The 27088-nt window shown below is 34.8% G+C and overlaps 1 long non-coding RNA gene and 1 pseudogene across 2 annotated transcripts; one reads left to right on the top strand and one right to left on the bottom strand.

Annotated features, from left to right (window-relative positions):
- Positions 1 to 17560: 17560 nt before the first annotated feature.
- Positions 17561 to 18730, top strand: LOC129941125 (uncharacterized). Of its 2 annotated transcripts, XR_008780820.1 has the most exons (3): positions 17561 to 17662; positions 18265 to 18340; positions 18403 to 18730. It is a non-coding gene; the product is annotated as an uncharacterized LOC129941125 (long non-coding RNA). The 2 variants fall into 2 exon arrangements; XR_008780819.1 differs by lacking the exon at positions 17561 to 17662 and having other exon boundaries at positions 17677 to 18340.
- An 870-nt stretch (positions 18731 to 19600) lies between these two features.
- Positions 19601 to 20528, bottom strand: LOC129944369 (viral IAP-associated factor homolog; annotated as a pseudogene).
- Between the last annotated feature and the right edge of the window lie 6560 nt (positions 20529 to 27088).

Raw genomic sequence — 27088 nt, 5'->3', positions numbered from 1 at the left:
AAACGTGAGTGGTTGGTGACCTGTATAAATATGAGTATCGGGAGCACCATATAAGTAATTTTTTCAAAGATAGCAAAGCCCAAACTATTGCTAGCATTTCACCTTCATTTGTAGCGAAAGTTTCTTTAGACTTGATTAAAGTTCAAGATATCATTGTAATAGGTCTACCACCTTGAGAAAGAACGGCGCCTAATGCTTGCGATGAAGCATCGCTAGTTAAGTCCAAAGGCTTTTTAAAATCAGGATAGAATAGAAAAACATTTTCTGAGGCTAAAATATTCTTTATTCTATTAAAGGTACATATAGCCTCAGTATTAAGATTAATTTTGATATGTTCTTAGTGTTATATATATGAGTGTTTGCCGCAAGGACAATAGCATACAAATTATTAAAGATTATTCTCCGCAGTCCAACTGTCGCGAAGTCACAAAACATAAAATTTCCGTCGGTAATTCAAAAAAAAAAAAAAAGAATCGCACAAATTCAATCAACGATTGCAAGTGCCCAAATTAAGATAAAAAGAATGTAAACGAATTTAACCATTTGAAATTAAAAAAAAAATCAGTTTTTATTTTACTATGTAAATTTAAATTTTGTATTTTATTTAATTTGTACTTTCTTAGGTAAAACTTCTTTATTTTGCTTTAGAATTTGGAGTAAATTTTCATGCATGTTACAATTATTATAAAACCTCGGTCTTACAGCTGATCCCGCTTTTGGTCCAGCTGTAGATCATTGAACTTTCAATATCATCGATCTATTCTCCACCGTTGCTTGACCATACCCATCCAATGCATATGCAAATGCACACTCAAAGCTTCTCCTCGCACCTCTCATCCTCTTCGTTTAGCTTAGAAACCACGATAGATCGACAACTGCTGCATACATACACAAATAAAACTTCGCATAGTGGGAGGGGTAATTATTCATAGGGCGAAACGTATTTTCGGAGTTAACTCCCACGAATTGATTATGATAATTGGTGTCATCTTTCATGCGCTCCCAAATTTGGCAATAGGTACGATTATGTATGGACCAAACGATAAAAAAAAGTGTATGCATGTTTTACCGTCGGTAATTGCATTCAACTTTTGTAATGAGAATGCCGTCGGCGATTTGCATCTTTGATTTGCGAAATGTAGAAATTTAGATTTTTTGTTTTCAAATGAAGATGATTCATGTTGCATCGCAACATCCTGACGTGCCCCCCGGGACAGGAAACGATGACATCAAGGGAATGGTTGGGTAAACTTGAGTTGATTTTCGATGTGATATTGTTGTGAGATGTTTGATCGTGGATCCTCGACGTGTGACGGTATGTAGTGTACATGAAAAAGAAGAAAAGAAAATGTAGGTATGGTAAATGGTATAGCTAAATTGCGTTGTAAGTTATGGATTATTAGTTTTGAAATATATCAAATTCTGTTTAAATTAGCATGTTAGTTTACAGAAATATATATGAGAGATGCGAATAATGATTAAAGCGTGTGTGTGTGGGTTTGTGTGCTTGATTCATTTACCATCGGCAGGAAACAAAGTTTAGCTATAGGGCGCTTTAATGAAGCGGCTGCAGTTTTAATTGTGACGACACGAACTTTTCCATCCGTTCCAGGGTGCATGTCCGTAATTTTTCCGAGCCGACAAAGAGTGGGGGGTGTTTGTTCCTCAGTTAAAAGTACGAGATGACCTACTTTGAGATCATTATTTGGCGTTAGCCACTTTGGACGCTTTTGTAATCGAACCAAATATTCAGATTTCCACTTTTTTGGATTTTTTGCATAAGTTGCCATCTATCTACATGAGATTCTTTAAGTTGTGTGAAATCCTTTTCTGGTGCTGTGTTAAGTTCTGACCAAATCAAAAAACTGTCCTGGTGTTAAGATTGAGAGATCATCAGGATCTTCATTTACAGGACAAAGTGGGCGGGAATTTAAGCAAGCTTCCACTTGAGTGAGTATGGTGGCGTATTCCTCAAAGATAAGGGTGTAATGCCCGATTACGCGCTTTAAGTGGTACTTCATGGACTTCACACCTGCCTCCTAAAGACCACCAAAATGTGGAGCAGCAGGGGGGTTGAAATGCCATTGTGTACCATTCTCTTGAAGAATTTTTGTGATGTCCCTTGTCCACTGCTTTGGCATGAAGTTTTACTTTGCATCCATGATATTTGCAGACTCTTTAAAATTCGTACCACAATCACTGTAAAAATTTGAACACATTCCACGGCGAGCAGTGAAACGTCTAAAAGCTGCGATAAATGCAGATGTGGTGTAGTAGCTAACAAGCTCGAGGTGAACTGCTTTTGTGCAAAAACATACAAAAATCGCGATATACGCTTTTGTAATTTTGCTACATCGACTTTTCCAAGCTTTGAGTTGAACATGAAAAGCATAATCGACTCCCGATGTTTCAAATGGGCGTGCTTGACTTACTCGCAACGTTGGCAAGTTGCCCATTTTCTGCTGCATCTCTGTTGCATTGAATCTGTAGCATTTAAGACATTTGTGGATACAGTGTTTGACTGTAGATTTCAAGTGCAGAATCCAATATTCCGATTAAAGTTAAGCCATCATTAATTGCTGTCCGCCATGGAGAGTTTTCATGTGGGTGTCATGGACGATGAGTGTCGTAAGATGGGAGTATTAAAGGATGCTTTTGTGAATAAGGCAGATTAGCATTTTCTACCCAGATGTTAGCAATTTACTTTTCGTTTTTAAACCCTGCAACAATTTCATTTCCAGTTCTGTAGGTTTAGTCCAGTCAGTTCTTGGATTTATGCCACTCTGTTGGCAACGAACGTTGTTTTCAAGTAGGGTGCGCTTTTAATCCAAGCTAGAGTAATTTGAGAGTCGCACCAGTTTTGCAGATTGATGTTAAATCATATCCACAGTGTGTACCAACAATTGTGCCAGAAACAGAGCTCCACAAAGCTCCAACCGAGCTAAAGATTTAGTTTTAAGAGGTGCCACTCTAGTTTTTGACACGATGAGATTAATGAACGTTTCATTTCCAGTGGTAACCCTAAGATATATTGCTGCGCATGGGCCTTTTCAGATGCATCGCAAATGATTGATGATGGGAGCTCAGAATCTCATGTTTGTTTATCCTTCCAAGTTTTTTGCATTACTATTTTTCCAACGATGATGCAAGGTGGTATCCAAAACATTGGATCGTACAGGCGAGCAAGATCTGATAGTATAGATCTCTTTGTAATTTGTGTATGTTATGGAAGCGAGATTTTGAATGCAAAAATATCCTTTGCAGGATGCGACTGAATGCCAAGAGCTTTATTGCATTTTTATTATCAAACGGTAATGGGATTTTTACCTCCCTATCTTCCTCTGGTACAGACATCAACAGCTCCTCGCAGTTACTTGCCCATTTTCGTAATGAAAACCCTCTTTTCTTCAACGTCTTTATGAGCTGTGTCTGCATCTCCACCGCCTCTTTCACTGAGTCTGCCCCGTAAATTAGATCATCGACGTAGAAGTTCTTTAAGGCTATTTTCGATGCATGAGGAAAATCATCACGTTCATCAGATGCCTATTGTTGGAGCGTTCGGATGGCTTAATAAGGTGCAGAGGCAGTACCAAAAGTGACTGTATTAAGGCGGTATGCCTTCACTTCTCCTCCTTCTACATCTCGCCATAGCACAAGTTGATACATTGAATCGCCTGGAGTGAACCATTTTAGTTATGTCGGCTGCAAATGCTACTTTGAATCTCCTATACCTTGCGATATGGCCCAAGACGTCATCTTGTAATCTACTACCAATATAAAGTTGATCATTGAGCGACGTACCATCGGATGTTTTACAAGACGCATCAAAAACAATCATTGAATACTTTTGTGTACTCTTCTTTGAACAACGAATTTGTTTTGAATTTTCTTTCTTATTGTAAGAATCGTAAAAGCGCTGACCTTCGAGATAACCCTATCGAGGGATATGTTCTTTCTTTAAAAGGAAGTTGGACAATTGTCTATGATGTGTTCTGCAAAAATGCTTTTCACATTTTTCTTCATCTGGTGATAGAAACTTTCGATCTTGAATTTCTTCAAGTTTCCAGAACTTTCTTAGCATTTGGTCTAGGGATTTAGATTTAGTTTTGATGTGAAAGGCTTGTACTTGTGAGTGGCTATCGGGTGAAATAACTCCAGAAAGAACCCAGCCAAGCTCTGTTCTTTGGGTACCTTGTGGTCCCTTTATTAATCCTTCAAGGATAATGGAAGAGTACGCATCGCTGCCTAACAAGATGTGGATTTTACTTGGTTTGTTGAATTTAGGATCTGCAAGTTCTATATTCTTAAGATGATTCCAATTAGACATAGGTATCTTACGCGTGGGAAGAATAGCTGAAAGTTTTGGAAGGCATTTAACTGAAGAGTAAATTCTTTGTTCACGTTAGACAAAATCGTTAAAGTGACCTTCCAATTTGCGGTACTTACATTGCTCTCTCCAACGCCAATTACTTTAACGCAGTTCTTTTCCTTTTTCAAATTGAGAAGTTGAGCGGCAGAGGTAACGAAAGACGATTCTGACCCTTGATCTAATAATGCTCGCAGCAGCAACGGTTGGCCAGCAGGTGTCAAAACCTTTATGAGGGCCGTAGCCAGAAGAACTGGTTCAATTTCGTTTTCGGCTAGACACGCGTTATTTGCTGAAGCAATCGCAGTTGAAGGTGCAGCGCTTTCTAATCCCGATTGCGAAGTATGAGCGGAAGAGGAAGTCGCTTTGTTTGATTGTGGTACAGGAATGTTTTCCGTGACCTGTGTTGCATTACCTTCATCATTTAAATGCAGTAACGAGTGATGTTTTTGATTGCAAGTGGAACACTTGAATGTGCTTGTGCAGTTTTGAGTAAAATGTGAATTTGAAAAGTAGTTAAAGCAGAGATTATTCTTTTTAACAAATTCATGCCTTTTTTTTGCATTATATGCTTTAAATTTAAAGCAATTTAGAATTGAATGTAAGCCATGACACAGCGAACATTTATTGACATTTTTAGAGTTGTAAACACGAACCGTATTTGACGATGTCTTTTTAGATTTTTGGTGATTGAAACCTGAAGAGGACTGTCCAATGACATCTAATGCCCTCGATCTCATTAAAATTGAGTCTTCTAAGACGCTGTATTGAGGATAATCAACCTGCGTCGAAATATGTGATTCCCAAAGCTCACAAGTTGTATAAGGAAGTTTTTGTATTGTATGAAATATAAGAACATCATCCCACGATTATACAGCTACCCCAAGATTTTTTAATGATTGCTTCGCTTCGTTTGTCGTATCTAATAAGAGTTTAGATCTTCTGATGACTCTTGAGTTACTTATTTTGGACTGATCGAAAAGAAGTTTGAATTGATTATCTTTCAATAATCTGATATTTTGAAGTCTTTTCAGTAACAACGCCCACGCAGATTCAAAATTTGTGTCTGTATTTCGAAGAATTTGAGCCACCACCGGATAAATTACCTTTCAAATATTGTAGCTTATGAGCATCAGATATCGAAGTATTCTTATTTACCATTGCTTCAACCTGGAAATATTTTAAGCGAACCATCAAAAGTGGGAATTTTCATTGGAGGGAGTTTAAGTTCGACCGACGGTGATGGTGCATTTGATCTGATCAGAGACTTATTCCGAAAACCTTGGCTTTCAACTTTGGAAATCTGCTCTTTTAACTCACACGAATAATTAAAGTAAATTTCTTTTAAATTATGAAAAGTAAGTGCCTCCATATACTTAACCTTTGCTTCCTCAGCCTCATCAAAAGATGTTTCTTAATTAGTTAAACGCACTTCGTTCATCTGTATCGTATTTTTTGATGAATCTAATTTTGTATATGCTTTATAGTCAGCATCTTAATCTTGTAAAGTGGTGAGAACACACATCACACGTTTTAATTAAGATCAATGTGATCAATAAATTAAAAAATATAAAATAATGTTTTATTAAAAGCCACGCACCTGCAGTTATGCGTTGCACCCTCGTTGAATCAGCTTCTTATAGTCCAGATCTTCACAGCATAATTTAAAAAATCGACCACACGAACTTCAAATGTTTTTTTTTTGTTTATCCGACATACGAACACGATTGTCTTTGAGATACACACGAACGCGATTGTCTTTGAGCTTTATTTTAAACCTATACGCACACGCAACTATTGTATCTTTTTTTTCACGAACTTTTTGACTGTCTTTCTATTGTTTTTAATGATCCTTTTTTTAATCCTTTATGATCCGGCTCGAAGGACCAATGTTTGCCGCAATGACAATAGCATACAAATTATTAAAGATTATTCTCCGCAGTCCAACTGTCGCGAAGTCACAAAACATAAAATTGCCGTCGGTAATTAAAAAAAAAGAATCGCACAAATTCAATCAACGATTGCAAGTGCACAAAATAAGAAAAAAGAATTTAAACGAATTTAACCATTTAAAATAAAAAAAGTTTTTATTTTACTATGTAAATTCAAATTTTGTATTGTATTTACTTTGTACTTTCTTAGGTATAACTTTTTTATTTAGCTTTAGAATTTGGTATAAATTTTCATGCATGTTACAATTATTATAAAACTTCGGTCTTACAGCTGATTCCGCTTTTGGTGCAGCTATAGATCATTGAACTTTCAATATCATCGATCTATTCTCCACCGTTGCTTGACCATACCCATCAAATGCACACACAAAGCTTCTCCTCGCACCTCTCGTCCTCTTCGTTTAGCTTAGAAACCACGATAGATCGACAACTGCTGCTTGACCATCCACAGTATACATACAAAAAAAACATCGCATAGTGGGTGGGGCTAATTATTCATAGGGCTAAACCTATTTTCGGAGTTAACTCCCACGAATTAATTATGATTGATTATGATAATAGGTGTCATCTTTCATGCGCTCCCAAATTTGGCAATACGTACGATTATTATGGACCAAACGATAAAAAAAGTGTATGCATGTTTTGCCGTCGGTAATTGCATTCAACTTTTGTAATGAGAAATAGAAATGTAGATTTTTGGTTTTCAGATGAAGATGATGCATGTTGCGTCGCAACAATGAGGAAATGAGTGAAAAAATTAACTGTATTAATGATACACTCTGTAAAACATATCGAAATCACCTTATAGAGTATCATGTTAGCTTCACTGAATACTTCATTACTCTTAATAAAATATTATTCTATTCACATACTTTGAACTATCAACAAGGCGACGAGGAATATTTTCGTAAAAAAATAATTGTAATAGAAAAGCAAGCATCGAATTTCGATTAGTTTTTATTTAAAAAAAAAATGTAATGGGTTCAAAATCTAAAACGTTAAAACACGTTTTGGGAATATTTTCAATGGCTAACGACAAAAGCTCCGTAGTCCATTCGACGACAATCAGTGAATTTAATCCAAGCGAAGACAAATGGGGAAAGAGCGTTTGCAACGACGAAAAAGCAAAAAAAGCGATTTTATTAAAATCAATTTGAACATCAGCATATGAACTATTACGCAGTCTATGTAGTATGTAATCCAATGACGCCAGTGAATACAGATTTGAGTGAGCTGTGCGACATTTTGGAATCTAACTCACACCTCCAACTATTGTGTATTATGAAAGTACAAATTTCCATGACGCCGTTTGCAACGAAAACGAAAGTGTATCAACGTGGTATGCTCGTATCAAGAAGCTGGCTCTGCATTGTAAATATGGCAACAATTAAGATGTGATGGTAAAAGACAACAAAAACCGTAAAACAATAGTACAACATCCTGGCAAGAAAACCGCCTGTCCGCGATGTGGATGGACGACACATGAGGCCCCTACATGTCCAAAGAAGTAAGCTACGAGCCATACTTGTTCAAAGAACGGTCATTTAAGCAGCATTTGCCCGTCCAATAAGGAAAATAACAAGAAAAATTTCAATTTTATTAATTCTTCTAATTCAAGGCCACATATACATTCTATTTCTAATGGCAATTCGTTTGATTTTTCTTTATACAGTTTAAATGATGATGAATCCAGCGGCATGTATTGGTTGAAGGTAAAGTTCAGCGGCACAATGATGGACATTGCATGTGATACGGGGGCACCGCGCACATTTGTTTCAAAGAATTTCTACGAGAAGCATCACAGCATCCGCTAACGGCTTGTAAAATCCCATATAGAACTTACGGTGGAAATAAAATTAATATAATTGGTGAGTGTTTAGCAAGTATTACTTATGGGGACACCAGCAAACGTATTACAGTTGTAGTGACCGATGCAAACTTTATTAGCTAGAAATTTTCTACGTGCATTTAAATTTTTGGAAGTGCAAATGGATCAAAATCATGAGAACCTTGTTCACTCGATTCGATATCCAGAGAATCGAAGTTTGTCCGTAATTGTAGACCAAATTAAAAGTCAGTTTTCCAAACTTTTCGATGGCCAATTGGGGAAATATAATATTTGTGAAAATTCATTGCAAATCGATAGTGAAGCTAAGTCGGTATTTTGTAAGCCACGGCCAATTCCAATTGCTTGGAAGTCTGAAATTAAACAAAATCTGCGAGATTTAGTTGCAAAAGGCGTTCTTGAGCAAATTGACACTGCGAAGTGGGGAACACCGTTAGTTCCCGTTCCTAAACCAGATGGCAAATTATGTGTGTGTGGTGACTACAAAACTACAATTAACAAGTTTTTTGTTGATGTTAAAATCATCGTTACAAGGTGGAGAATTATTTAGACACGAATGCTGTCTATAATGAATTGTGTTTGGATGAAGCATCATCTCTATTGTGTGCTTGGAGTACTAATATTGGTACATTCAAAATGAGTAGATTACGTTTTGGAGTAAAGCCGGCAGCTGCTATTTTTCAAATGCACATGGAAAATTTACTAAGGGGTGTCAATTGCGTAGTTGTATATAAAGCCTAGTACATACTTCCTAGTGAAGTGAACGTTCGCCAATGGAGAAAGTGAACTTTTGACATTGCTCACTGGTACACACTTGTGAGTACACGTTGTGAACATGCGGAAACCAAATGTCAAAGCTTCACTAACAGTTCACGTACATTTTGCACGTGAATTGCCCGTGAACGAAAACTCTCCACTTTGTTCTCCACTTAGCTTCACGAGCAAGTTCACGGGTGAACCAAAAACTAAAATTTGTATGGGTTCACGAGATGGTTCACAAGTATGTACTAGGCTTAAAGATGATATCACAGTCACTAGAAGAGATTTCAAAGACCATCTCTTAAATTTAAAATTGGGTAAAAAAATGGCCGATGCTGGTTTGAGATAGAATGCAGTTAAATGCATTTTCTTTCTATTTTAGATGCACCTATTACTAAAGATATTCATGAATTGAGAGCATTTATTGGCATGGCTATTTACTACTCACGCTTCATAAAAGATTTTTCAAACAAAATGAATCCGTTTTACATTTAACTTCGGAAAGACGTTCAATTCATATGGAACACAGATTGTTTAAAGGCATACGATTTAATAAAACATAAAATTTCGTCAGAGCAAGTGATGACTCATTTCAATCCCAAAATTCCAGTCGTTCTAGTCTTATCACACCGGTTTCCGGATGGGCACAAACCCATTGATTTCATTTCGAGATCGATATCCAAAAGTGAATTGAATTATTCCGGCATTGAAAAAGAAGCATTAGCCATATTTTTCTCTTTCACTAAATTGAAACAATATTTTTTGGGAAACTTTTTGACCATCTCAACAGATCATAAACCCAGGCATGCAGCTCGCATGCAGAGCTGGGCACTGATGTTAAGTGGTTTCAATTATGAAATTAAATATGTAAAGTGCATCGATTATGAGGCAGTTTATAACGTTTACCTCAGCTACCGTACATTGAAAAATACAATGATGCAAACTACATAGATTTGATTGAAAAAGATAATGCATTACGAATAAATTTTAAAAATATTGCCATTGAAACGAAACGCAAACCCATTCTCAGTAAACTTTTGGAAGCTATCGAAAGCACCACTATTGACAAATTGGATTCTAATTTTGATGTGTTCAAAAGCAAATCACTTGAACTTACAGTCCAATATGGATGCATCATGTGGGGGTTTCGAACGGTTGTGGTAACAAAACTTCGGCAATGTATTCTTAATGAATTACATGCATCCCATATGGGAGTAGTCAAAACCAAATCATTGGCAAGATCATACGTATGGTGGCCAAAAATTGATTCTGAAATTGAAAATTTAATAAAAAAATGTGATCCGTGTCAACAATTGCAGGCAAGTCCACCCAAAGCCGAGTTAATACCATGGGTACCAACAGACTCAGTTTGGAGTCATATTCATATCGACTTTGCTGGACCAAAGCTTAACCATTGTTTTTAATCGTGTTAGATTCACACACGAAATGGGCTGAAGTTTTTAAAATAAAAATAATCACGTCTGCCTTAACTGTTGCTAAATTGCGCGAATTGTTTAGTCGCTATGGAATTCCAGACAAAATTGTTAACGACAATGGAACTCAATTCAAGTCTGCCGAGTTCAATGACTTTACCACACGTAACAATATTGAACACATGTTCAGTTCCCCAGTCATGTCGCAACAAATGGCCAGAATTTTATAAAAACTTTCAAAAAGTCAATAATTGTTAGTGTAAACAGTGCAAAGTCAAAGCATTCATCGCATAATATAGACACGATTATATGTCGAATTTTGCTCGATTATTGAACCACAATCCACTGTACAACAAATGAAATGCCAGCGAAATTATTTTTTGGACGCACTTTACGTACTCGCTTCAGTAACTTCCGACCACCCACCGTTAGTGAGGTAGTTGAAAGCAAATAAAACATTTTAAATTCAAACGAAATGTAACTTTTAATAAAGGTCATGAATTCATGATTAGAAATTACAAAAATCCTAACAATGCATCATTGTTGCCAGCAAAGATTAAACGAAAAATGGGTCCACGTACGTATACTTGTGTCTAAACACACAACAGGTCTGAAACTCCAAAGAACCGAAGAGAACAGAAAGGTACTCAAGACACACAACAGGTCTGAAACTCCAAAGAACCGAAGAGAACAGAAAGGTACTCAAGACAGCGCAAATAGATCCAGAAGAAGCCATCTTTGACGATGACTTTTACATAACTGAAGATCCGAAGGAAAAAGTGAAGGAGGTGGGAGCTTCTTTAAAGCAAGTGTACAAGGTGAATGTTAGTATTCGCTCCAACGACGACCTGGAAAACAGAGCCCTACTTAATCACTTTTACTTTCGAAATGATATGACACAATGGCGATCTGAGAACCGCGGTTTCATGCGGTTCAATGACGATTCCTTGGCAAATGCCATAATCGCCGAGCAAACGGGACCAAGTCCTCTGTGAGTGACGAAGGTTGAGCTTCAGCTCATCTTCAATTCAATAAAAAATAAAAAGTCAGCAGGTGTCGCTGACGTTGTACTAACACATTTACCGATGGAAGCAATAAGACATTTACCGATGGAAGCAATTGACATTTACACAATACTCTTCAACAATGCACTGAATAATGAATATTATCCAGTGCATTGGAAGACCGCTGTGGTTTATCTCCTGCCGAAAAAGGGAAAGGACAACTCCAACCCGTCAAATCTTGAGTCGATAAGTCTTCTTTCGAGCATCAGCAAAGTTTTCAAAAAAAATCATTAATAGTGCTCTGACTAATTGGGCTGCGGACAACAAAATAATTCCGGATAAACAGTTCGGGTGGGTCATGACACAATTCATGCTGCGTCTAAACTCGTTTTTGATATCCAATGGAATAAATCAAAACAACAATGCATAGCTGCTGTTCTGGTTGATTTGGAAAAGGCCTTTGGCACCCTATGGTTAGAAGGTCCTTACCTAAAACTGACCAGAAGTCGGAGACAATTCTATTCCGGTCTACGTTGGCTGGGCCACCAGGGATACGTGCAAGAATTGGTGCAAGATGGTTATCGTTGATCTTCACGGGCAGCCATTAGCGAGCAAAAGTGTAGTGAAGTACCTCGGTATCTGGTTAGAACAGTATTTATATTTCGACAGACATATAAATGCTGCTGTGACCAGGGCCAGAGGAGCCTTCGCTCTGACGAAACGGCTGTTTTAGAGCAGTCGGCTTGACCCCAGAGTGAATGTAATTTGCTACATGGCGCTCATACGGCCGAAGATCGTTTATGGTTGTCCTGTGTATCAACGTTGCCCCTTCACAGATGGAGAAGTTTCGGGTGTTCGAGCGGCAGTGTTTACGACGCTGTACCGGCTTATATCGAACAGCCGCATTACTATTCCAACGAGGTCCTATACAACGGGGCTCGAATCAACAGAATTTACAATTTCGTGATATAACTGGTTCGAGGTCACATTGCAAGAGCTGTCTTCGACCAACAATTTAATTTTCGGGCCGTTCTATCCGAACGACGAGTATTTTAAAAGTGCATGCTTGAGCGGCTTCATTCCAATAGATACATTCCTCTTTTTAGACAGATGCGGACTGATACAGGATAGATTGGCAGTTCCGCTAATCTACCACGTCAGACGAAGACCTGTACAATCGGGACGTCATGGCACAAGGTGGAGCAGAGCTAATTCGGTTCAGTGGGGCTGTGTCCGAACGGAACCGTACTGATAGGGTGAAGCAGGAGAACCAGTTTTGGTGGCTTCAATCGGCACTTGATAGAGGGTAGTTGGGATGGGGTTTTAAGCCTTGGCCGGCTTACAAACTTGTTTTATAGTTTTAGGGTTTAGTTTTAAGTAGGATAGGCATGGTGGCACAGAAAGAAATTAAAAAAAAATACAAAAAAATAAAAAAAAACATTAAAAACATGGAATAAAAAAAAAATAATAATAAAAAAAATACAACAAAATCGAAAAACAAAAATGTTAGATAGTTAGATTTGCTGCTGTGGTTGTTCTAGTTTTAAGTAGTTAATAGGTAGAATAGGTAGTTTAAGTTAGCTTTAAGTTTTATTTAAGGACCTAATTTTAAGTAGTTTTTAAGTAAAAATTAAAAGGATATTAATATAAATTGTTTTAAATTTTCTAATGAATACAAAAATAAATAAATTGAATTGAAGTTAAGATAGATCTTAAGGCCGAAAGGCATTAGTACGAGTAGTTAGTGTTATAGTTTAACTTTAAGTGTCCGTACGGGACCAATACGTTAGTTGTGAGTTATGGATAATAAGGATAGTTTTATGAATTTTTGTCTAGCTTTAAGATATGTTTAAGATTGAATTAATAAAAATGAATTAAAAAAAAAATAATAAAAAAAAACGCACAACAATAAAGAAATAAATCGTCATTTGGATTAAATTCGTGCTCAATCTATTGATACAGATAAATCTCTATATGAAGATGTTAAGGCAAATGAGACTGTGATCAGTGTTTCTGATGAGAGTTTTGGCAATGAATTGCAATCGTCACCGTCATCTGGCAACGATTCTAAGGCTGGATTTCGGACTGGATTCCAAATGCATTTCATGAGATGTACATAAAGCAAACAAACAATTTGTATTATGAATAACTTTAAAGGGAGCGTGTTATATATATGAGTAAATGACTAAAAGAAAACTGCATTAATGATACACTCTGTAAAACATATAGAAATCACCTTATATAGGATCATGTTAGCTTCACTCAATATTTCATTACTCTTAATAAAATATTATTCTATCAACAAATCTTTTCTATACTCAATACATTGCACTTAAACTTATTCGTTCCTATGTTTCTTTTTTTTCCGCTTAGGTATTTTGTTAAAGGTTTGGTTATTTGGGCATTTACACGAAGTGTTTTTCGCACTTCGAAGTCTACAATGTCTTTGACTTTATTTGGGCAGGTTTTAATGCCGTCTCCAGAGACAAGAAATCCTAAAAATTCAAGCTCATGCTTAAAAAATTTACATTTTTTTGGAGATATTCGCATGTTAGCATTGAAAATTTTAGAGAAAATTTTTCTTATGTCTTCTAGATGATCTCTTTCTGTCTGCGAAAAAATGTTTACATCATCTATATAAACATGACAACATTTGTCTATTTCATCTCGCAATAGGTTGTCTATTGTTCGTTGAAAAATACTGGGAGCATTTTTCAAGCCGAAAGTTAATCTGCAGAATTCGTATTTTCCATTATTTATGGAGAAAGCAGTTTTTTTCCGGTCCTTTTCTTCTCAGAGAATTTGGTAGAAGCCGGATCTTAAATCTATTGTTGAATAGAATCTAGCTTGTCCTAAATTTGAGAGGATTACTGACGTTTCTGGGATGGATAACGATCTGGTATAGTGCGTTTATTTAACTTTCTATAGTACAACACTAACCTAGATTTGGGAGTACCGTCTTCGTTAATGCCTTTTTTCCCTACAACCATTATGTCAGTATTATACAGGGAATGTAAAGGCCGAAATATTCCATCACTTAACAATCTCTTCATTTCCTTATTTACAAAAGGAATTGCTGCCATATTGTATGGTTTTGGTTTGGAATAGATTGGTTCTGAGTCTATTGTTTTAATGGTTGCTTTTATTTTTGAGTTAAAAGGTAATCTCTCATCCGGTTGGGCGAACACTTCTGATAATTCTTCGATTAATTCCTTAAATTCACTTTTGACGGTGTTAGGAATTGTTTTCATATCGATTTCTAAATTATTAACCTGTTCGCATTCCAAAAATTTGATTTCCATCTCCCCATTTTCGTAAACTAGCAAAGAACGTTTTGTATCAATTTGCGCTTTTATCTGCGCGAGGAAATCATACCCTATAAGCGCATCGAAGGTTTCTAATTGGGGAAGGATAAAAAACCCTGTTGTTATACCACAAAATTGTATTTTAGATTTGTAAGTTATTTTATTTTCTGAATGAATCTGATGTTCATATTCCTCATCGAAGTTTTCATATTCGTATTCGTCTAGAAAATTTGTTCTCTGGGCTTTCGATAGTGGTGCCCTGCCGGACTCGAGTGAGCGCTTCGATTCTTTGTTTGTACGGCTGTTGACTGGTAGTCTGTTTGCTGCTATCCTCTGGCACCGTTTTACTGCGTCGGTATATTGACAAGTTATCAACGCTCATATGATCGTATGGATCTGATTGATGGTTTTGCTTCTGCTGGTAATCTGTCGCGGTGGGCTTGGGGTTTTGCTTGGACATCATGTTTATAGTGAGGGTTACTTCTTGTACTAGCATATGATACATTTTTATCAAATGCTCTTGCAAATTCGTACCTGAGTTGATTATCCTAAAGCTCCTGTGGCTTTGCTAATGCAGATGGCAGGTCTTTACAACCGGAAGAAAATATATTATTGCAAATATGCATACTAAGGCCTGAAATAAATACTCGCACATTGTATTTTGATGCTAATGAGTTAATTAGAACATTAGTGCATGAATATTCCATTGAGATTTTATTGGACGTGAGATGTTTTTCTATCTTTTCACTTGTCGTAATACTCAGAGATCGATTAATGTCCTTGACATAGAATGCTCATTTGGATTTCGAGTACGTGTAGTGGGCGTTTGTCAGAACATGCATTATCAAGGCGAGCACTTATTGCTTCGAAATTAAGAACTGTGTTGAATGACGATAAAACTAAATCGGCAGATCCAACAACTTTGTTCCTAATTATTGCAACAGCTTGATAATACCGCTCTGATCCATTATATGGATCGAATAGTGCTATTGCTGTCTTGGCCGCTTGAAGCCACGAAATGTATCTCGCACGTTCACCATTAAAATCTGGTACCAGAGAGAAAAAACTAATCGAGAGAGCCAAATTTCCTCGTCTCCGTCCCTTCGAAACCGCTTACTCTCATTTTTTATAGCGTGTCGAATTCGTATCGGTGTATTCATGTTTTCACCTCGGAGAGCAGAAAAAGAATGAGACATTTGATATTTCTTTCTCTCTCTGGTTTTCACAAATTCATTCTAGCAACAAATTTCCGTTTTTCAATAAACTACGGTAAACCTTATAACGGTAGATCGTGGTGAACTTGTTTTTCACTTCTTTTTCTCTGAGTTACAGATAGATGGCATTAATAACCAAAACAAGAAAAGATATGTTCAGAAAGAGTGTAATAAGGTTAAGGCTTTTTAGACTAGACTTTTTTTGTATATATGAATTTATAAAACGTACCATTTGAATGAAAGCGACCTAAATCAAAAAATGCAATTTGTGGGAATTGAACAAAAAGTCTTCAAGAAAGTGTAATTTTGAGTAATTTTGATTGTATTTCTCATATACATATTTCAATGGAAGTTAATTATTTGCCAAATTATGTGAGAAATACATTTAAAATTACTCAAATCTACACTTTGTTGAAGACTTTTTGGTAATTTCCCACAAGTTGTATTTTTTGAGTTAGGTCACTTTCATTCAAAGGGTGCGAAATGTATGCTATGTTTATTTCAATAGTAATTCCTTAACTAATAACGGAAATAATAAAGTTCTACAGTTTACCGGGAATATTTATACAAAGTATCTGCAATTGTGGTATCAATCGATATTTTATGGAACTTAGTGTTAGCGTAACTATACAACTCAAAGATAAGATATAAATAGTTAGAACTGGAAAAATTAAAAAAAATGATGCATAGGACTTAAATTTTGGTTGAAGAACAAATTTGTATATTAATTTCACAAAATCACTGACCTAGCGAGAATACAAATATTTTTACTTTTGTACAAATGTACTTTTCGGCTTATGTAGTTAAGCCTTTAAAAGCAACATACTAGCTAGTGGATAGTAGTAAGAATAGCTTATCACCTATTCACAAATCTTATGAGATGAAAATTGGCAACAGAAGTAACAAGTTGACGGTTTTTTTATTTAGTCTCTACTTAAATCACTTATTTTCAGCATTTTGGAAATGTCGGTAACCTAAAGAAAATAAACAACGAGTACACACAAATAAAATAGGAATGTAAAAAAGAGATGAATATATAAAAATGTTTTCAATGTTCCTGCGTTGTTTTGTTTTAATGATCCATGTTTACATTCTTTAACTCTCGTTTTTAATGTTCCAGCAACTCTCACAGCCAAAATTAAGTCGATGAACTCTGAAAACTGAAACAAATCTGATTTTTTTTTGCATTTTTCAACGGTCTGAGCGAAAATTAAACCCATTAACGCAGCTAATAATAAAAAAATAACAGTTGTAGTGCTTTCAGAGTTTTATGTTTCTAGGTCCTAATTCTCATTGGACTGTTGCACCACCTAATTTATTTTACTTACTTAATGATTAAAACTGGCTTCAAATAACTAACTAAAATTTGTCTAAATGCGTTATTTAGAATTGTTTCTAAATTTTCATTGTTCTGTTCATATTCCAATTATATTACTCCCAAACGAACATAATGAGAGTACCAAAAAATTGTTCATCCACAATTTTGAATTTTCTTTGAACACTTCTGAACAGCTGACTGCATCCGCCATTTTTCAAAGGTGGACGCCATTTTTTTCAATGTTGGGAGTATGCACATCTTCTTGCATAAGTATTCGTTCCCCACATTTATTTTATATGGAGTTAATACATATGCAAGTTTATGTGCAAATCGCAGCTTGTAGGCAAAAAGAGAGGACCCGTCGAAGTTGGTACTCTCGTTTAGTTTTTTTCTCTCAGTCTGGTACGGATTTCACTACATCGAGTGATATTTGACATACTATTTCGGGTGTCGCGACAGAAATGGGTTGGTAGGCAACAACTGTTTGCCGTAATTTAATAGAATTTAATTTTAACCGATCAATATTATTTTTATTTTCTACCCCTAAATCCGCCATTCTTCTCACCATTGTTTCACAAGCTGCTTCGTACCCCCACGACTGATGCTATTGTTTGCGCGATTTCAGAAATTTTTCAATAACAATAATTCTGAGCACAGTCACAAAATTATTATCTTATTTAAAAGCGCTGTATAGAGCCTACATAAAGTTATGTAATCTCTATAATGCCTCTAAACGGAAAAATGCTATTTATAAAACTTATGCAAGGTTGCATAGTCCCATAATAATCTGAGGTTGAATAAAGCCTACATAAGGAAATTATTGTTGTTATTATTTCGTAAATGTCATTTTGATTTCTCTCCATTCTTTAAATTCAAAAGAAAACAATAATGCCTTTCCAATTTAGCTCATTTATTAACGATTTTAATAATTTAAATCCGAGAAGTCGGAAAGTTTATAAAAAAAAAGGTTCAACCCAATGAGCCTAAGAAACGGAGAATTTAAAAAAAAAATATAGATTTTCAAAAAATAATATATAAATAATTGAAATTATCCGTTCGGATCTCAGCAGCGACAATAGAGGAGGCCACATCCCCATAGATATCCAAGTAATGTCTGCAATAAAATATTGGGGACGGAACGAGGTAAGTTTGTACTAAATGTTCACACCAATTCGAAATCCGTACCTTTTATGATTTGTTAATAGATTCAAGGTAATGTGCTACCTTCCGTTTAAATGATGCTAAGAGGATCGTGCTTACTGCTTATTATTATATTTTGGTTCATATTTTCTAATTACTAATGGAACAGACGTGTTAATTTGTATACTTTTTGAAAAAAATTGTTTTAAGCTCAAAATTTGGGCAAAAAAAGTTAAAAAAAAGTTTTGAAGTGTAATTTTTAAAACTAAGATTATCTATTATTGTTTTTAGCATTCATTGTTCATATTTGTTTTTGATCAAAAACTGAAAAATAGATGATTACATGTCTCCTTGTTCTTGAGAAAATTATCAAATAAATATATTTTAATTGAATTATTGTTTACTTCCTTGGGTTTTTACGTAGTCTTATTTTGATAGGAATAATCGAATATGGATTAAGGTATACCCAGGATAAATTATTTTTTCTTAAATCTAGCTTATTTAAATGCAAGAAAAACTTTTGTAAGAAGAAGAAGTGGCAAGAAATTGTTAATTTTTAACCTTACTATATTTAAAAGTGTGTACTACGTATAATACACTTTTCAATTCATTTGTTGTATTATGTAAAGAAAACCTGAAATATACTAGCAAAAATGTAAAACATTGTTTTTTTTTTTTAATTTTGAATGTAATGTAAAGAGTTCTCCTCCAGGTAAAATTAAACGTTCCAAAAATTATATTTTTGAATGTTATAATAATTCTTTTTTTGTCGAATTTAAAAACGATGACTATTTCATAAAAGTATTTTGATAATTACAACACAGTGACCAATTTTTAACAATTTCAATATAAGTTTAGTTTTTCAAATAAAAATAAATAATAAAAGTGTGACATCACAAATAAGATAAATGTTTTTTTCTTCGAGGTGAGTTTGAAAACGTCAACAAAAATTACAATACTCGCATTTTTAAACATTTTCGATAGGAAAATACGAACATTAGAACTCATTTGGACGTGTTTTTTTAAGTTGTTTTGTTTTTTACAAAAAAGTTTGAATGCAAAGTTCGTACTCACACTTCAAGGATTCCAGGAAGGTATAAACCATTCCTGTAGGTACACTATTGTTCCAAGGACACGACCAGATGAATTCCAATGTTCGCATTTTTACACATTTTCGATAGGAAAATACGAACATCGGAACACACTTGGACGTTTTCTTACAAGTTTTTTTGATTTTTACTAAAAACTGTGAATGCAAATTTCTTACTCACACTTCAAGGATTCCAGGAAGGTATAAACCCTTTCTGTAGGTACACTTTTGTTCCAAGGACACGACCAATAGTGTACGTCGCTGAGCATTTTGCCACGAGTTTGTTGCTTGGAATCTTCCTTGATTTCCGTTGGAATTGAACCACACTGACTGAACATGAACTCCAATACATTGGTGGTCAATTTTTAACCACGAAGCTCCAAGGCACCAATGAATTGTTTTTTCATTTGGCCTTCAAAATAGATAAACACTGTTGGCAGATGCTATTCTGTTAAATTTGGGGTGCAGGTGGTGGCTATCGACCGCAGGTACTGTTGCATATGGTGGTGTATGACCGAACAGAGCGGCACACCGTTACAAATGCAACACAACCTAGATACCTTCTCCAGCTTTGGTCACTTCGTTGACGTAATCTTGTCCGAAAATTGACCATACTGAACCGAAAAGAGCCTTGTCTGCGAATGCTTGCATCTATGCCAATCTTTTGTGAAGATATTCCTCGCGAACACTTTCGTCTTGGGAGTCTTCAGATTCGTCCATGTTCACGTCTTCGATATTTTTCTGCTTGTCACCACCAGTTCGCTTCTCAAAGGCATTCTCGGGCATGGGTGGAAGGATACCTTTTGCCCGGAAGACATCATTTCATTCGGAATCTTCATTTGGATCCTGCATTTTTAAACAAATTAACAAAACAACAAATGCTTCATTTGACAGCTAAAATCAAATCTAAAATTCTCACCGCAGCAATTTAATAAAAAAAAAAACTGTCAAAACAAGTTAATGCACTGCATAGAATTGTTGTTGGATTTCACATTTCAAAATGGACGTAATGTCAAAATTACAAATACAACAATGTAAACAAATGGGTGTTCGAAGGTAAAACCTACGAAAGATTCCGGTCTTTATATGGTGTGTCTATGGTTTTCCTCATCGTTGCGCTTAAACTGTTAAAACTGAAAATCATTGCAAACAAATTAGTAAAAAACAAAGATTATCTATATTTGTAAACGGTGATTTTTTAAAAGCTTGAGAACTTTTAAAAAAAAAAAAAACGCATAAAATTTGCAAAATCTCATCGATTCTTTATTTGAAACGTTAGATTGGTCCATGACATTTACTTTTTGAAGATAATTTCATTTAAATGTTGACCGCGGCTGTGTCTTAGGTGGTCCATTCGGAAAGTCCAATTTTGGGTAACTTTTTCGAGCATTTCGGCCAGAATAGCCCGAATTTCTTCGGAAATGTTGTCTTCCAAAGCTGGAATAGTTGCTGGCTTATTTGTGTAGACTTTAGACTTGACGTAGCCCCACAAAAAATAGTCTAAAGGCGTCAAATCGCATGATCTTGGTGGCCAACTTACTGGTCCATTCCTTGAGATGAATTGTTCTCCGAAGTTTTCCCTCAAAATGGCCATAGAATCGCGAGCAGTGTGGCATGTAGCGCCATCTTGTTGAAACCACATGTCAACCAAGTTCAGTTTTTTCATTTTTGGCAACAAAAAGTTTGTTAGCATTGAACGATAGCGATCGCCATTCACCGTAACGTTGCGTCCAACAGCATCTTTGAAAAAATACGGTCCAATGATTCCACCAGCGTACAAACCACACCAAACAGTGCATTTTTCGGGATGCATGGGCAGTTCTTGAACGGCTTCTGGTTGCTCTTCACTCCAAATGCGGCAATTTTGCTTATTTACGTAGCCATTCAACCAGAAATGAGCCTCATCGCTGAACAAAATTTTTCGATTAAAAAACGGATTTTCTGCCAACTTTTCTAGGGCCCATTCACTGAAAATTCGACGTTGTGGCAGATCGTTCGGCTTCAGTTCTTGCACGAGCTGTATTTTATACGGTTTTACACCAAGATCTTTGCGTAAAATCTTCCATGTGGTCGAATAACACAAACCCAATTGCTGCGAACGGCGACGAATCGACATTTCACGGTCTTCAGCAACACTCTCAGAAACAGACGCAATATTCTCTTCTGTACGCACTGTACGCATTCGTGTGGTTGGTTTAATGTCCAATAAAGTAAACTGAGTGCGAAACTTGGTCACAATCGCATTAATTGTTTGCTCACTTGGTCGATTATGTAGACCATAAATCGGACGTAAAGCGCGAAACACATTTCGAACCGAACACTGATTTTGGTAATAAAATTCAATGATTTGCAAGCGTTGCTCGTTAGTAAGTCTATTCATGATGAAATGTCAAAGCATACTGAGCATCTTTCTCTTTGACACCATGTCTGAAATCCCGCGTGATCTGTCAAATACTAATGCATGAAAATCCTAACCTCAAAAAAATCACCCTTTACATACCTATCGGTTATTTCACGCCAGGAGTCTCTTTTCATTTTCATTTTTATTTTCTATAATTTAAATTTTGTCTTCTATAAGCTGTCGAAGGAGTATCTAAAAGAAATGTAAGAAGTTTTATTGATTTCATTCAAAGATTCTTACCGCTGCGCTGATATTACTTACTTTATCGGACGAATCCCAATTCGGGGTACGAGACCTTTTTGTTTTCGATTCCATTTTTACACAACAAAAGCACAACACAAATTTCTATATTTTCTTTGTTATGACAAACAGCTGATTTGATAGACAGAAAAATGGAATAGCATTGCCTAACTAAAATGTATAGCAGAATTTTTTATAAATGAGAATTTTCGCAACGTTAAATAGAGCCTACATAAATCCTTATGAATAACTATTCATCTGTTTAGCGAATTCTATTAAATAAGACTTTTAATGTTTATGGTAATAAATACCCGTAGATAATTTAAAACAAAAGTTGTAAAAATATATAAAAAAATTAACAGTTACACAATTAATAACTTTATCTGCATTTCGTTTGCTTTTCTGTATCTGTAAGTTCTTCTTTGGTTCTTCTGTGGTTTCTTCTGTGATCGATGTTTTTATGACTTATAATTTTCTCTATTTGCTTCATACAAAGATTTTCGGAGCACACAATACTAATCGAATTTTTATGTTGGTCGTCAGTAAATGATAGACCTTTAGTCGTTTTTACTTAATTTTATTTTCTCTTGCAAAGCTATTAATACATTTGGCTTTTGCATTTGCAATCTTTTCCTAAATTACATTAAAATTATTACAATATGACCTTACGCGTGAATTTTGTTTTTTAAATCATTCGGGTTTTTTTAAAAAGATTTTAAAATGAAACGGTAGATTAAAATTTTAGACAAGTATTTTATTTATCAATTTTCAATCAATCTTCTGCTAAACGTAGGAGTGTCAAGGTGGAACTGAACTAACTGTCAGGGAAAACCCTGCTTATTTATACCATTTTGATGTTCTTAATTTCTTCTTACAGACTATAAATATGTGTGGATTTTTACACATGCATTATCATCATATTTCATGATGATTCAATATTATTGTTTTTGATCGTTGACGATTTTTGTTAACGTTAGTTTGATTTTTGATCGTTAACGATTTTTGTTTAAATTAGTTTGATTTTATATTTATGTTTGGATATTCTGTATCTGTGGAAGATTCTGTGTTCGATATTATTTGTTTACATTACTTTTAATATTTTATGTCTATTCACATAAATTATGTTCAACGAAATATGCTTGGTGGCCATTTAATATTTAATGGTATTTTTATTAAGCGGTATGGATGGTTTGGTTGTTATGATTGGGAAGCAATTCTATAACTCATGCAGGAAGTGAAAAATAAGTAAGGTGCGAGAATGTGGGAAAATATATTATTATTAACTCTTTTACCCTTAATACTGGACGTCCTCGTTCATGATGAATTTCTTCATCTAACGCTGATGAAACATTGTCTGTTTTTGTTGTTATTTTAACAGTTTCCGGCTTAATTTTTACATAAAGCAGGACAAAAATCACAAGGGCAAGTATAGCTATGGTGCCATATAACATCCATTTGCTTGTCTCGAGCGTAATCGAAAATTCTTTTATTTTTTGGTTGTTGATGATGTGCAGCTTGTGTAAGCGCAGAAGCGTAATTTTTTACTTGAAGACGACTTCATTCAAAATAGTTCGTTTTGGTGTTGGTAGGTTGTTTGCCATTGATATTGATTTAATCATCGATGGTATTAGGAAGGTTCCATTCAGGACGATACGCTGGCCTTTTTCTTCTATAGTTATATTCTCGTCACTGGCTACGATAAGTCCATTTCTTACCACTTCGATCTTTTTGATGTCGATAGCATGAGTTGTGGGGCAGTGTGCCATATTATTATTAAGGAGTTGGAAAAGGCAAGGATTTTGGAAATCTGTTTCACAATAGGAGTATAAGGGAGCTTTCTTACAAGTACTTAAGGGATATTGAATATTTTTACAAATTGCTGATATATTTGAACTTAAATCAATAATTTTATTATTGTGAATAACAGGTGTTTTAATTAAATAAATTAAAGAATCTTAATTAAATAAATTAAAGAATTACATTGGTAATACATTTTTACATCAGCAATATTTAACAAATCGCTTAAATCAGTTAAAACATTTTCTTTAATCTTAATAATACATATTTTCTCTGTACTTGGAATTAAAGGATTAATAATTTTGTTTTTGGCAAGAATGAGAAAATAAATGTTATTGCTTAAATTATTTAGTATAATCCTAATTCTTTATGACATAACTGCACTGGGGAGAGTACGATAACTTTGGCCAAAAAGTTTGATGACGGATTTGTATAGAACAGTTACAAACAAGCATTTTTTACTAGTGGAGGGGGGGTCTATCTCCTCCCGTTTAGGGGGTAGGGGCAATTTAAAAAAATATGTACATTAAATGGAAAAAAATAATTAAAAAATAACGGTGATACTTACAATTAAGTATTATACCTTTTTTTAAAGCCAACATTTTTGTCTATTAGCTTGTTTTTAAATCAAGTCAAAACTATGCATAGTTTTAGAAAAAAATTGTTTTAAAGTCAAAATTTGTGCAAAAAAAAAGTAAAAAAAAAGGGTTAAAGTGTAATTTTTCAATACTTCAAGATTAATTACCACTATTTTTATTTCAAAGTTTATTGCTCTTATTTGTTTTTGATCAAAATTTGAAAACTAGATGACTTTATGTCTTTTAGTTTTTGAGAAAATTGAAAATTTCATTATAATAATTACTATCTTAGTTTGATAGTAATAATCGAATAAGGATTAAGATATATTCATCTTGCACGCACTCCAACTTCCACTCACCCCAAATCCTATAGTGTAGCCAAGCAGGGGGGTTGCAGGGAGCAGCATGCCCCCCTTACAATTCCCACTGTTGCATACCACCAAACTCGCACCTACCATTGTTACTATCAAAATAAGGCCAGTCAAGCAAAAAAAAAAGAATTAAATTAAAATAGTAGTTGTGGTTATTTTCAATTTTCTCAAAAACTAAGACATAAAATCATCTAGTTTTCAGTTTTTGATGAAAAACAAATAGGAGCAATAAATTCTGAAATAAAAACAATGGTAATTAATCTTGATGTATTGAAAAATTACACTTAAACCCTTTTTTTACTTTTTTTTTGCACAAATTTTGACTTTAAAACCATTTTTTTTCAAAAACTATTCATAGTTTTGACTTGATTTAAAAACAAGCTAATAGGCAAAAATGTTGGCTTTTAAAAAAGGTATAATACTTAATTGTAAGTATTACCATTATTTTTTTCCATTTAATGTACATATTTTTTTTAATTGCCCCTACCGCCTAAACGGGGGGGAGATAGACTCCCCCTCCCATAAAAAAATGATTGTATTAAGCCCCTCTACCAAAAACCGTTATTATATCTTGTCGCCAAAGTTATCGTACTCGTGCCACTGCACTTTATTAGGCATAGTTATCAGCCGAATTAGGTTTATTAATTTCGTTTATATTTATTGTATTTATTATATCAGTTATCTCGTCTATTTTTTCAGAGAATTGCGTGTTTGTTTCAATCTGTCTGTTGTTAGCTCTAGTAAGTTCGTGTTCTTGTGTTTTTAACAGTTCCATATCCGCATGATCAGGAGTACCAGCAATAAATTTAATTGCGGAACCTAAAAAATCTAACGATCGCGTCTTTCTCGTGGAAGGTCTTAGTAATGTTAACAAGCGCTCAATTTCATTTATGTCCTGAAGCAATATTTCTTTGCATCTTTCGTTTTTGATTTTATCATAGACTGACTAATAATTGTTAGTTAGTCTTTGATTTTATTTAATATATTTCTATTTTCTGACATTATTGTATCAATATCCGAAAAATTTGTAGTGTGTTTAAGGTAAAAATGGTTTTCGTAACTTCTCCTGCAGAAATAGGAATGAATAACGCTGAAGAGTAGTCAATAATTTTTGCGGCGCCTAGCCATATTTTCATAAATCTGGAAATAAAATGTTATCTTTGATTATTTTTATGCGCTTGTCTTCCTTCAATTACTACAGCTGTGCCCACAACAGCCTGAATAGTTTTTTGGTTATAAAGTTTGGATAATTTATAACCAATTATTTTATTAGTTTTTACATATACCATTTCACCTTTTGGCCTGAAATCTTTAGGCGTGGTATTTTAACTGTGGAATTCAAGGTCTTTGATCTGTTTAGTTTTTAATTTTGAGATAATGCTTTTGTGATTTTTTTAGAGATATCGTGAAAAATTTCTGAGGGCTTATAACCTGTTACCGAGTGTATTGAGTTGTTATTATTTGAAGGTTGACACTAGCATTAATTCATCAATATCTGTTGTACGATCCTTTGTACACCTAGCTATTTCAACCAGAGTCGAATGGAATCTTTCTACCTGCCCATTGCTTTAACTGTGGAGTGCTGGTGCAGAATGCGTAAGTGTTAAATTCGTTCTTTAGCAATGCTGGCGGTGCAATTGATGTAAAAGCGCCTTCATAATCTATAACTCTTATTTTCGTATTGGGAAATAATTTGGTTTAATGGGTTCTTATGTCAACAGAAGTTTTGGATGAAATATGTTTTATAATGGCAAATTTAGAAAATTTGTCTATTCATGTTATAAAATATTTTTGACCAGTATTGTAAATATCTAAATGCAAAATCTCTCCCACATACGTGGGAATTGGTATTGCACTGATCGAATGTTGCGCTAGTCTACGCTGATATTTATTTTCTTTACAAATTTTACATTTACATAGATTCATAGGATTTGGAAAATAGTACTCTGAGATTATTTGTTTGAAGTTTTCTTTTGGTCCTCTATGTGCTCTGTTATGCTCGTTTACGATAAGTTCCTCTTGATCGTATGTGTTAAACACATCTTGAACAAGTTTGTTTGCATATTTATTTTTTACTTTGGGGAAAGCAAATATGAGGTCATTTTGTATTCTACCTAAATTTTCAATGTCAATAGATTCCATTGACTAAATCCGTATAAAGAATAATCACGCAATATTTCGATAAGTTCTCTGATGGAACTGAAAAGAATTTTAACTTTTTTGCATTTCTGAGAACATTGACTGATACAGATTTTTCAGATGTACCAGAGGTAA

This window comes from Eupeodes corollae, chromosome 1, assembly GCF_945859685.1.
Source record: "Eupeodes corollae chromosome 1, idEupCoro1.1, whole genome shotgun sequence".
Taxonomy (NCBI): domain Eukaryota; kingdom Metazoa; phylum Arthropoda; class Insecta; order Diptera; family Syrphidae; genus Eupeodes; species Eupeodes corollae.
This window is presented reverse-complemented; position numbering and strand designations above follow the sequence as displayed.